At 34.8% G+C, this 14,590-nt stretch overlaps 1 long non-coding RNA gene across 1 annotated transcript in view; it reads left to right on the forward strand.

Moving 5' to 3' along the window:
- LOC145674382 (uncharacterized) overlaps positions 1-14,590 on the forward strand; it is a 63,191-nt gene that overhangs the window by 16,736 nt on the left and 31,865 nt on the right. The window contains exon 2 of the long non-coding RNA XR_014128917.1: positions 10,792-10,837. This is a non-coding gene — a long non-coding RNA (uncharacterized LOC145674382). The remainder of the gene's footprint in view (positions 1-10,791; positions 10,838-14,590) is intronic.

The following is a 14,590-nucleotide window of genomic DNA, read 5'->3' on the forward strand; positions in this document are numbered from 1 at the left end:
GGAGGGATTTAACATGCAATACCTTCCAAACGATACAATCCACGGTAAAATTCACTACATCAGTGAATTTCGGAGAAAATTGTACATGAATTTTATATGTCACTTGCATCTATTCCAATTTGAGAAAGTAAAAGTTGAATCCAATTTGTCGGATCCAAGATGGCGGCCGGGGTGGCTAACATGTGTAAGAGAAGCAGTACTTTGTCCAATTTATTTTGCATATGCTCACATTCATGCCCAGTTACATCTAAAGAAACTAAAATCAATTTTGCGTCATAGTGTTATAGTAGTGTATAATTGAATTCCGGATATATGAAGGCCCAGAAATATGCAAATTACTGATATGAGCCTCCAATATTAGTACAATATATATTGGGAAGCGGAGAACTTTGCATTTGAATCCGTTTTACACGAATCCCAAGGGGACACTTCGCGAATGTACCTTGTAAGTCCAAAAACGAAGCCTAGATAAATCTCAATTCCCACATATATGTACAGAGTAATAGCATTTTCTTTCCCTCCTTATAGAGATATTAGCTTCAAAAGGTAGTTGTGCCCACGGTAGCTCATAGGCGGAGCTATGGAGGTCACAGGTGACATTGCCGGAACTTTTTGACAAAACATAAGTAAATAAAAATGCCACCTATAAGATCCTTCAATTCTCATTTCTATTTGCTGTGCCACCCCAGCAGACAAAAGGTCTGCCCCCAGGGACACAATTCCTAACTCTACCCATGCTGTAGCTGAGGTTAGTGAGACACTAAGTCTTCGTACATAACTTAGGAAGCATGAGGATTGAGGGTTCGAAACTCTGTCTCAGATGTATTTTATTTATTTTTTAAAATATGAAAATATGATGAAATAGTTAAAAGTGTAATATTCATTACACGTGTAAATTGCATAGATAATGTTTTAGTGTTAAAATATTTGTTTGTTGCTATATTACATTTTTTGTCTTTATCTTTTTACTTTTAGATCCAAAAGAAATATTTGTAAGATTTGTCGGTTTAAAATCTCTAGGATACTCACTAAGATGACTATGAAATTAGACCTAAATAATTAAAAAGAAGTATGCAGTTAAAAATTTATACGCCAAACAAATTTTATAAGGTTCGGATCTAGGATATTTCTTTTGTTTTCATTTGATGCTGTAACTTAGAGGGAAAGTGGAACTAGAGGAGATATATAAAAATGATCGAAAATGACCGATAGTGTCGAACCCATAATTTTGGGGTTGCTGAGATGAGCAGTAACACTTCTGATCTCATTCAAATCCAAAATTAGCCCTACAATTTGGGTGAGGGTGAGGTAGGAGATACATATCTAAAATATAAATAAAAATAAAGCGACTACGTTTGTTAGTTAATAATTCTTGAACCACCCAACCGGTCGTGATCAAATTTCCAACATAGATGAGGTTTGGGCATGGTATGGTTTGTATCATTTCACTTTGATAATGTAACTTAGGGGAGGGACAGGATGAGTTATTTATATAAAAATTATCGAAAATGCCCAGTATTAGTATTGAATACATAGTTTTCGGATTCGCTGAGATAAACAGTGACAATTCAGATGTCGTTTAATTCCAATTCCAGTCCTGCAAGTTGGGGATATAAAAAATAGAAAACGATCGATATTAGTGTCGAATTCACAGTTTTTGGGATCGAATATAAGAACAGTGACACTTACAACGCTGTTTAAATCCAAATTTAGCTCCAAAACGTGGTGGACGAAGAGATGTTTTAAAAACGATCAAAAATTGCCGATATCAGTGTCGAATCCACAGCTTTCTGGATCGCTAAGATGAACAGTGACACTTCCAATGCTGGTTCAATCCGAATTCAGCCAACATTAGTACTACTAAGGGGTGATATTATTTTTAAAAATAATTGAAAGTGACCGACATTAGTTTCCAACTCATTGCACTTGGGGTCTCTAAGTTGATTGGTGACAGTTTTGGTGCAATTTAGTGTCCAAAATGGAACGCATTCCCTCCGTGCGAAGAACGGATATTATGCTAGGTTTAGACAAAGTATAATCACTGCAATACAGCTAACTTCATTTTCATTACTATCACACATATATATATACTGCAAACGAAGAGTTGTACTTCTTGCTTCGCAAAGAATTTCCATATCATTTCCGTAAATAATCATCCGATATGAATTTTTAAAATATTTAGTAATGTGCCATTTAAAGGGGTAATTAATTTCCACAAGTAAAAATCAACAGATGTCTGTCTACTGTGGTGCGGCGTGTTAATGAATAGTTTGATCATGATATAATAAAATGATAATAAACTAATAATATAAATTGACCATCCGACATTCAATTAATAATTAAAAGCTGCTCTCTTTTCGAAACTAACAGCAGCCAGAAAAAAATATCCTAGGTCTATTACATTCCGATTGTCAACTTTCACTTATCCTGTTTTGAAGAGAGATAGAAGAGACTGAAGAACTCAATATAATTAAGTGAGACATAAATATTATTAAAACATTCTAATGAACATTCATATTGAATAGAAACATTACTTGCCTGGGATGGTTATGTTTTAACATCGGAACAATAAAAGTAACTTTTTAGTGAGTTGTAATTATTGTATTACATACGAGCCAGGCAGTACTGTTTTGAAATAGCTTGAATCGGGGCAATGTGAAAACTAATAGAAGAAACATGTCCCTCAGCAGACGTGTCATTTTCTATTGCAAACGGAATTATCATCACTAATGATATATAATGTAAATATATACTGTAGATATGGGAGAAGACGCAAAAATCAGCTGGAAAGAGAAAATAAGAAATAGAGAAATTTTGAGAGGAATGAATGAAGAAGTAAGAATATTGAAGTTAATAGCAAAACGGAAATGAAATTGGTTACGATACTGTCTAAGGATGAATTGATTTTTAAGATATAATTTGGAGGGATTAGCCTCTGAGGAGGAGGAGATGACAAGAAGAAGGTAGCAGCTCCTAGACGATATTCTACTTATGCGCTTTTTTATACTTTTAAAGGAAATATGCATACGGATATAGTAAAGAGGAGGAAGAAACAGAACATACTGGACAATTATAAAATTGCTAGGAAACAATAATGTTTGTTTCTGACAGTTATATTTTCAGCGTTACTAAAGATATGCGTTATGTATTCATCAATTGTTTGTTAAACACGTTGCGTTCTCAGACAGTACGAACCAAGGTTGATAAATCTAAGTAATATTGTAGACAGTTGTTGGAATTTCTGCTTTCTATAGCGTGCGGAATCAAGAGCGTTGTCCCAGCCCTATGGCGGAGATAAATTTGATATTTTTGTCATTACAGATGGAAAGTATTAATATTGCAAATTATAAAATTTTCTTTATTTAACTAAGCGGGAATCAACCTCAGAATCCTCTTCTCTATTATTCGTTTTAAAACGTCTTCGTTTGTTACGATCTCTGTCTATTTTATCTTCATTATCTTCCTTCAACACCACATCCCGAAGCTCTCTAAATAATTATTCTCTAACTTCTGTAATGTCCAAGTCTCAACCATAAAGTCCTATTCTCTATATGTAGCACTTGAACAATTTCTTCCTAAGTCCAATATTAATGCTGCTAGTTAAGAGTGACATTTTCTTGTTGAATACTTCTTTGGCTATGACAATGCTCTCTGGTCCTGGTCTCTTTGATGTAGTACGCCTCTCTCGTCAAAATACATCTTAGATATTTGGAATGATCGATCTCTTAAGTTCTTTTTGTTCCACTGTGATACGTAAGGGCGCATTTCCAAGGGGATATTCCATATAGTGTCCATTCCATATAGTTTCCCGTTGTCAACCATATTGTCAATCAGCTCCTGTAGTCTTTTTTCGGTTCTAGATATAATTACCATATCATTTGCATACCAGATGTTGTTAATAATTTGACCTCGAATCTTGAAATCTCCAATTCCCATTAATGTCTCCTTCATTTAACATTCACTGTAAATATTGAATAATTGGGGCGACATATTACATCCTTGTCATACAGCTCTTCCAATATCCACAATATTGGTTTCTCCTTCATTCAAGCGCAACTTGATTCGTTGGCCTATATAAAAGTTGCAAATGAGTCGTCGGTCTCTCAAATTGACCCCACTTTCTTTAGGTATTTGCAGTAGTTTCGTTCAGTTAAGCCTGTTGAAATCTTTTTGCCTGTCTATGAAGAACAAACACAACTCTTCCTTTATGTCAACAATTCGTTCTGAGATAATTCTCATCAAACCAATGACATCTCTCGTGCTTTTCCTTTCACGAATCCAAATTGATCTTCATCCAACATATTTTCTATCTTACTTTCCAGACGTCTACTCAGTATGTAAGCAATTATCTTTCCAGTCTGGAAAATAAGGCTAATGATTCTGTTATCGCTGCACTTCTTTCCTTCCTTTTTTATTATGTAATGCAATCATTGTAACATCAAGAAAATCCTTTGGCCATTCCCAACTCAGATAGACCTTGTTAATAAGAGAAGTCAGTACTTTTATTCCATTGTGTCCTAATTCCTTGAGGAAATCTACTGGTGTGCCGTCGTCTCCAGTGGCCCTTCTCCTTCGTATGTCTTTGATTGCTTGCATTACTTCAATTTTCAAAATACTGGGTCCATTTTCTTCCTCATCAAGCTCTTCCTCAGCTTCCATTGCAATATTTTTTGGGCGATTCTTCTGGCCATACAGATCCTTTATGTACTCCTCCCTAATTTTAAGTGTTCCTTGATTGTCAGTGGCCACATGACCTGGTTGATTTTCAATTTCAAGCGTGCGTATACATTTGCTAGCTTTCCCTCCTAATACTTGTGTTTTCTGATACATGAGATCATACCTGCTGAATAACTGAAATTCTATTATTTCTTCACATATCTGTTCCACGTACTTTTCTTTGACTTTGTCTGTCCCTCTTCTCAACTCATTATTCAGCCTTATGTATTATTTGATGTATGTGGCTTTTGCTCTTCTGCATTCCTCCATCTTCTTAAGCATCGCTCCAGTTATCCATGTTTTTTCTAGGTGATCTTTACATCTTGCCAGTGTTATTGAATGGTGTGTCCAGTAGAATCTAACTTTTCCCTAACTATTTTCTATATTGTCTACTATATCGCCAATTACGCAGGATTTTTCTTCAATCTTTTCTTTCGCATCACTGCAAATACTTATTAGTTGCTCTCAGTTCCATTTTCGATCCCCCCATTTTTTTCTTGACTCTCTTTCTCCAGGTTTGAACTTCCGACGCTAAGAGGTTGTGATCAGAATTGAGATCGGCTCCCGGTAGTGTCTTCACATCTCGTGCATTATTCCTGAAACGCTGGTTTACAAGAATGTATTCGATTTACTAAGGCTTCTTACTTCCTGGACTTTCCCATGTGCACACTTTTTTTAAACCACATGATCGTCACCACCATATCATGTTGCCCACAGAAGTCGATAAGCATTTGGCCCCGTTCGTTTTTTCTATCTAGTCCAAATGGTCCCACTAAGTTATTCACTGCTCCTTCTCTTACTACGCTGTTGAAGTCTCCGATTACTATAGCTCTGGCCTTACCTCTTCCCTCCTGGTGTAATATGTCGCTAATCCCATCGTACAGTATTTCTACTCCATTGTCATCATGATCGGTTATGGGGTTATATACTTGTATTATTACTCTGGTTTTGCACTTACGAGGTAAGGATGTGATGCCACTAAGAGATAATTACACCAAATTTGGTGTAGTAGTAGGTAATGGGAATAGAAAAGAATGTGTAGAAGCAGTCGCTTCGCAGGCGTATGGAATCAGAAATAATGGAGCCTATACTTCTGGAGAAACATGGCCTGTCAATCAGATATTAATAGGAATGATTGTTTGCTCGATGTAGCGGCTAATGCAAAATAAGTTAAATAAAATAGACTGACAACAAACCTGCTTTTCTTGTACACAATGTTAGTTTAACAGAATAACGTTGTTTAATACATAATTTTTAACTTGAACGTTTAGCGATGAGATACTAGCCTAATGACGCTTCTAACAACATTTTAAAGAGCGACTTTACGGCTCTAATTTTTCTTCGCTTTTCGCTGTCTACGTCGAAATAACCTGAAGCATCTATAGAACAAAAGGTGCTTACACTGTAGTTTGTGGCCCTCAAAATTTGGGCTGAAATCACTACACGTGCGTATGAGATTTCTTTGAATGAATCTTAGTCAACTAAACCTTTCAAAGATTGAGCATCATGTCAACATTCAGAATTTTACATAACTTATATCACGCTGTCCAACGCAATGTATTTGTTGAGCAATAAAATATACAGTTACAAAGTGCTTACATTCACAGAAAACCATTTAGACAATTTGCTACATTAAGAACATTCACAAATTGCGTTTTATGAAATAAATACTAGAACAAAAAGAAAAAAATACTACGATAATCTTTAAAAACTAAAATTCATATAAACTATTTCTAATAGTGATATTACAATATTAAGACTATTTGACATAACAAAGAAGGAAAATTTCAACATTATAGAAAGTGTTCCTTTTTTTCCTTAGAAGCAGACTTTGGAAAACACTGAAACTTGTATTTATTATTTTTATTTGAATATTTATATTCTGAATTTTACTACAGAATCCGCAGATTCAGTAAGTTATGTGTGAAGAAAGAGAAGTTTCATTATTATTGAAATTTTCCCGTTTTTCACGTCAGAAGGGTATCTTCTAAAACTCTGAAGGACGTGAATTTAAAATTTACTAGATTTCTGTTTCCTGATTTTAAAAAGTCCTCACTTTTGCGACTTTATGATTAAACAAAGGGAAATTTAAGTGTTTCAGAAATGCCCCCTTCTTCCGTTTTGGAAAAGAATTTTCTAAAATGTTTAGAAGTGTGTGCCTTTACTCTTAACAAAGAGTTTATATTTGGATTTTATCTCTCTAACTTGAGGAATTTGTGAGATATATTAAACAAAAATGTAAAACTTCGTGAAATATATTTTATTAAACAAAAATTAAAAGATCAGCCCCCTTTCACCACCGTTAAGATAGGTATTCCAAAAACCAACAAGTGTATGTGCTTTCGTGACAAAAAAGAATCCTCCGTCCTAATTCCTCGTTTCTACCTGTAGTGTTATCCCCTGGGCGACGATGAGTCAGTCGCATCTACTCTTGGAACAATTGTAACAAGTTACTTGCTTGTATTTTGCCGTTACAAAAAAAGTAGATTATTTTTAATGAAAATAAGCACATGTGATTAAACATCATCATATTCAACGATTTTGATAATTTAGACAATTGCCTTCAAGTGACAAAACTGTATCTTTTCCCTTAATAATAGAAATAGAACAAAAAATACAACTGAGAGATTCACATAATATTCTAAATTATTGAGTTTGTTATTCTACACAACAAGTACAAACCTAATTTCTCATATTTCATTACAAATTGTAATATACCTAAACATTTATTTAAATATGTGCCAAGAGTAGATATAAAGTAAATAATTTTATATAAATTGAACATTCAGTCTTTCCATTGCTTTTTTGCAGAATAAAACAAGAATAGTCAATCCACACAATGCCACTAAAAGTACTGGAAAAATCCTTATAAACCTAATATCTGCAATGTTTCAGTATAAAATGTCTGTTGTGAATTACAATTCAAACAATTTCATAAATATTACATTTTCACAATACGAAGTTTTTTGTAGATAAAGGATAAATAGTATTTTTAATTTGCTACTCAGTTGTAATTTTTCTACTTTGCTAATAATTCTAATACTAAATAAAGAGAAGCTGTTTTTGATACTAGCCCATTGTCTGGAGAACAGGTTTTATTTTTGATATTATTGCTCTATCACAGTGGCAGCTTAACCTGTTTTCCGAACACTTCTTTCATAATTCACTCTCCTTGTTCTTGCCCGTTAACAGAGACCGCATCTGCAGTTTTCGATGCGCCATTGAATTTTTAATAATAATAATAATAATATACAACAATAATATTAAATATATTACAATCAGTTTGTATTCATTCGTTTCTAATTAAGCAACAGGATAGCTGCTGGACAGGCAAAATGTCAAACACCTCTCGTCCCAGAAGTATGCAAAAGCTAAATTGTAAAGGTTATTAGAAATGTTGCACTATTAATAACTTCTCTGTTTTTTTCTATGAGTAGCTTGTGTTCCTCTTGGTCGCTCCTCGCAAACCCCAGGAAGCACTACGCCAGCTTGGGGACTACTGCTCTGTTGCAATCATAGAATATAGACCTACTACGCCACGTTTTGGTATCAAATTTCCATAGTTTGCAAATCTATCATAGTTTCACGTCTAAAAACGAAAATCACTTGATTACACCGTCATATATCTCCTGAAACGAGCAACTAGTTACGCTTAATACATTTTTGGAATCTTTACTTTACATAATTCCTAAGAAGATACATACATTCGGCATATAGGGCTTCTAGATTACAAAAACAAAAAGTTATTTCACGCCGGCATCATTAAAGGTGTTCTTTATTAGTTTTCAGATTCCTCCTTACAGTCAAGTAGCTAATATGTGTATTTCCGTATGTTGTCCTGAGTTCGATCCCCGTTGCGTTGGACACAAATCCAATGTTTGCTTCGATCTCGTCTAACTTTGGGACTTGCTATCATAGTCGAAAGATAGGGACGCGGTGGCTCAGTGCTAGAACGATTACTTCTGGTGCATGTGGTTCTAGCTCAGTTTTCAGCAAAATAAGTTTGTGGTTAATAACGTTGTGTCCGTGGATTTTCTCATGGTACTGTCGGTTTCTCTCACGTTTTCATTCCACCAATTTTTCCATCGTCATTCACTTGCCTTAATAATCCGTTTCACTTAGCGTAAAGGGCATAACCTTGGGAAGTTAAACTGAAATATTTAATTTCATTGTGACTTCTTCATAGTCGAGAAGCGACGTGAAACTACACCAAATCAATCATTTGAACTATGACATTCATTAATCTCGATCTCTCTGATCCATATGTACCCAGGTTGTAAGAAACCTTATTTTATTTATTTATTTCGACTTGTTTTACATGTTGAGGTTAAGGCTATATGCAGTCCTTTCTACCACCTAAACATGATACAAAATTTAAAGACTATAGTTTACAATAGCAAAAACGCTAGAAAGTAAAAAAAAATATACTAGAAACAGACGCTCAGTTACACACACACACGCACAGACATACACACAACACAAATATTATACTACTACACAAGAATACATACCTGTTACAGTGTATAATAAATGTTAAGTTTTATATCCTTAGGAAGAGCTTCTCTATTGGCTCTTCTGTCTCTGTGTCCATTCAACCCTGCTTTGATAACAATAAATTGTAAACTTCTCTTTTGGAAGATGCTAGAGAGTTTGACTTTCGTACCGAGGTAGACAAAGCATTCCAATCAGGTTGAATTGAGAACTTACATTCGTTTGCTTTTTGCACAAGTTCGTGTCATTTCCAGACAGTTCCACTATTATGTTGTTCCTGAAAATATTTTTTATTGTACACATCAAAATTATTTGAAAGGTTCTTTGATTCCATTTGTGAAACTTTACTGAACGAACAAAACTGCAGCTGCTTCATAATTTGAAATCACAGCGTTTCTAATGATGTTTAGCTCTTTTGTACTATATCTGTATTCCTCAAAAAAATGTAACTCCACTATGTTAAAAAAAAAATGTTACAATTTTTTTTTTCTGACGACGTAGATGAAGAAAAATTTTATTTTTAATGTTTCATCTTTATTTAAAATTTGTGTAGGAAGTGTAAATAATACAAACGCTCATAAATTGAATTAAGGAAGTGCCTTGCAAGAAAAAGAGTAAAATGCCTCATCAATCTGCAATCCCAACCACCACAGCTTACGAGAGGCTATGGCATACCAGAGCACAGTGCACGTTTAACACGGTTGTTGCGTGACCAGCACATTCACATTTAGGACAATTATTTTATGGTTTCTAGTCGGTGTCAGCAATTGACAATTTTATTTGTTCAAAATCGACAATTGATTATTATTAGCACTTATGTGCATTAATTTCCTGATTCGATCCTTGAAAAATGCATATCTCCTTCAACTAGAAAGACATTGCCACTGCAAATAAAGATAGCATTGCTTGAAGAAACTAAAGCATACAATTGCCAATTAAAAGTGCAATATTATAAACTTTTAATCAATATTTAAATTGTTTCTAAATTTCACGGCTATAATCGCCTTTCTTTATCAACATTACGGGTGCTTCTTAAAATTATCTTATTTCTTTTGGTATAATAACCAGTATATTGTTTCTATTATAATTTAGATAAGGTTTATCAGTTTGTATTCTGTTCTATAGCATTATGTTTTAATAAATGCTAAGAGGTACGTCAGACACGTCTCTTCAGGAAAATCACAGCTAAAAGTTTAAATGTTATCGCTACAATGTAAGGGAAGAAAGCTTTAGAAAACTTAAAAAATCTGTAGACAAAAATTAGTAATTAGGTCAACTCTCTTTCATTATATTGTAGTGATAAAATTTGAACTTTTATTTGTGTCACATCCCCAAGAGCTACTGAGGTAGGAAAAGACAGAATGCATGCAGTAAGTCACGTGGTTCAAAGGCAACGCAAGCAGCAACGTTGAATGGAATGCGTCAGTGAATGTGGCAGTGTATCGTTTAGTCATGTCTAGAGGTATATGGCTGCATAAATCCAATAGATGACGTTGAGGAATGTGGCTCTATATCATTTAATCATGCCAGGAAGTATGTGTTGGCAAAATATATCTATACAATAGTGTTTCTTTCTGTTTATAGGAGTGACATATACCATCGTTCTTCAAAATTAAAGGCTTTCTTAAACGTAAGTATTGATTATTTTATCACATTTAAGTTTATAACGTTCTATGAAAGAATTTTACGGAGTATTTCGTAATTATTTTTAAAAATTTTGCTCTTGTATACGTAATATCGCTGCCTTACGTACTCTTCACATTTCGTTATTTTCTTCTTTCATTTGATTATTCTAGATTTATGTAGTTGTCTCATCTTCATTGATTCTACCACTTTCTAGAATATGTCACTTATCACAACACTGTTTTCGTTTTTGTAACCATAAAATAAAACAGCTTATACCTAAGAAGTAACCTACTAGTCTCTAGTACACTTTCTTTTAAAATCAGAAATTTAACAATCTGAATTTTTAGTTTCATTATTTTCTCCAATAATATATACTTCCCGTCTCCTTGAGCCTAGCGGACAAAACCGTGGGAAGTAAGACTGAGAGTTTTTAATATATACTGCCAGTGGCGTATTTAAAGGGGCTTTCTGGCTTAAGCCCCCTCAAAATTTCATTTACTATATTAAAGAAAATGAAATATCTTGCAGAATTTTCACATTTCCAAGACTAAAGTTAGCAAAGCCCACCGGAAACAAAATCGTAAATACGCCAATCTATACTGCCTTTTACACGTGATTTGTTTCCGTTTAAATTGTTGGCGTTGGCATTTTGGTTGTATGTTGATTCGAAATCTTAGTGTTATTTATCTATCTATCTATCTATCTATCTATCTATCTATATATATACAGGCTGAGTCAAAATATGTGTTGCAAACAAATATCTCGCGAACTATACATTAAAAAGAAAAATGTTAAGAGCCAATGTACAATAATGTACAATACAAAGGGACCTAAAAATGAGTCAAACAAGAGGTTTCCCGCGCCCTCTATTTTGGGAGTAGAGGGTTTTCATGAAATTTTTAAACAGGAACATAGGTCGAATGATATCTCGTTCGAAAGAGCTTGGAAAATTTAATAATTTTCGTAGCAAACAATTTTTGATATGGGACACCGTTTTCAAGATACCCCCCGAAATAGTCCTGTATCAGATAAAATTTCCAGTACTTATAAATAAGAAACGGCTGAGTACAAAACGGTGATACAGTAATTAAAAATGAAAAAGTCATAGGAAACTTGGAATGGTATTGTTGCGGTGTCCTCACGGCCCCTATCATGGGGCCCCGGGACCAACCTGAAAATTTCAAATGGGAATATAGGTCGAGTGATACTTTATTTCATAGATCGTGAAAAGCCAAACAGCTTAGTACAAAATTTGTTTTGATTTCCGGCAAGCCTGTTTCAAAATGGCCACCGAAAATGGTTCCACATTCAGAGACAAAGCGCAGTGTTCAAATTGAGTGTTACACGCCAATATCCCGCGAACTATGCATCAAATAAGAAAAGTGTTAAGAGTCAATGTACAATACAGACAGCCTAAAATATCGGTTAAACACGAGGTTCCCCCGCACCCCATTTTGGAGGGAGGGGTGTACATGGAATTTTCAAATGACAACCTAGGGCGAGTTATACCTTCTTTGATAGATCATGAAATAACACTTTAGTACAGAATTAGGATATCGTGTTTGATCGATTTTCAGGCCTGTCTGCATTGTAAATTGACACTTAACATATTTCTTATTTGATGGATAGTTCGATGGATATTGGCTTGTAACAGTTTAAACACTGCGCTTTGTGTCTGAATGGGGAACCATTTCCAGGGGACATTTTGAAACATTCTTGCCCAAAATCAAATCAAATTTTGTACTAAGATCTCTGGTTTTCCACGATGTATCAAACAAGGTATCAATCGACCTATATTCCCATTTGACATTTTCAAGTTGGTCCCGGGGCCCCATGATGGGGGCCCTGGGGACACCGCGACTACATCATTCCACGTTGACTATGGCTTTTTCCTTTTTCATTTTTTGTTTCACCGTTTTGTACTCAGCCGTTTCTGATTTATAAGTACTGGACATATTATCTGATACAGGACCATTTTTTAGGGTCCATCTAGAAAACGGTGCCCCACGTCAAAAATTGTTTCCTACAAAAATTGTTCACTTTTCCAAGCACTTTCGAACGAGGTGTCACTCGACCTATGTTTCAATTTGAAAATTTTACATATAATCCCTTCCCCCCAAAATGTGGGGCATGTAAACCTCGTGTTTGACTCATTTTTAGGCCCCTTTGTATTGTACATTGGCTCTTAATACTTTTCCTATTTGATGTATAGTTCGCGAGATTTTGGGTTGTAACACTTATTTTGACTCAGCCTATATATATCACCAGTTAGGAACAGGGTTTCTTGTTCATAAACGTATATTACCAGCAATTAAACGGGTTGAATTTGTTACTGACAGACTTTCTTTTATTACTCTTAAGGGACGGTGGTGTGATATTATTGTTTTAAATGTACATGCCCCAACTGAAGATAAGGATGACGATATAAAAGAGAGTTTTTACGAAGAAGTGGAACGGACATTTGACCAACTCCCGCGATACCATATGAAAATTCTATTAGGGGATTTCAATGCGAAGATACGACGAGAGTATATTTTCAAACCGATTATAGGGAACGAAAGTCTACATAAGGAAAGTAATGACAACGGTGTTAGACTCGTGAACTTTGCAACATCCAAAAACCTAATCGTGAAGAGTACAAAATTCCCACATCGCGACGTTCATAAATACACTTGGACATCACCAGACGGGAAAACACACAATCAAATTGATCACGTTTTAGTAGATAGAAGACGGCAATCTAGCATAATTGATGTCCGGTCGTTTAGAGGGGCTGATTGTGACACTGACCACTACCTGGTAACAGCGATAATATGAGAGACATTATCGTTGAATAAAGGTAATATTCATTGTCCGAAAACGGAGAGATTCAATTTAAAGAAATTAGAAGAGAGCCAGGTAAGAGAGAAATACCAGATTGAAGTTTCGAATAGATTTTCGGCCTAGAAGATTCGGAGTGCAGTAGTGTTAAGGATACCTGGATTGAAATTAGAGATAGCATTAAAATTTCAGCAAAAGAAGAAAACGGAAATACGTAGAAACAAACTACGGTTCGACCAGGAATGCACAAAACTAGCAGAGAAGAGTTAACAGGTAAAATTACGCTGGCTACAAAATCCGTATGAAATAACTACACAAAATTTCGCAGATATCAGGCGGGAAACTTCCAAAACTTTTAGAACAAAGAAACGCGATTTTTTGAAAGCTAAAATTAAGGAACTTGAAGATAATAGTAAAAATAAAAACATCCGGGACATGTATAAGGGAATCAACGAATTTTAAAAGGGCTATCAACTTCGTGCTTATATATTAAAGAAATCTGACGGTACAGTTTTCACTGACACGGATAGCATCTTAAATAGATGGAAAGATTTCTTTGACGATTTGCTTAACACGCAAACAAAAACTAGTGTGCGTGGAGAAAAGGAGATACACACCGCAGAACTGTATATTCCAGAACCCAACCGAATATAAGTAGAAACCGCTATAAATAAATTAAAGAAACACAAATCTCCGGGTGTAGAGAAATTCCGGCTGAATTAATTTTAGCTGGAGGCGAAAAATTGTGGAACAAGATACACAAACGCATTCTCCTTATCTGGAACAAGGAAAAATTGTCACAAGAGTGGAAAGAATCAATCATTGTTCCAATTCACAAGAAAGGCGACAAAACTGACTGCAATAATTATCGAGACATTTCTCTTCTGTCACCATCCTAATAAATCCTTTCAAATATTCTATTAGCAAGACTGACCCC

Source organism: Thermobia domestica, chromosome 17 (assembly GCF_964235325.1).
Source record: "Thermobia domestica chromosome 17, izTheDome1.hap1.1, whole genome shotgun sequence".
NCBI lineage: Eukaryota > Metazoa > Arthropoda > Insecta > Zygentoma > Lepismatidae > Thermobia > Thermobia domestica.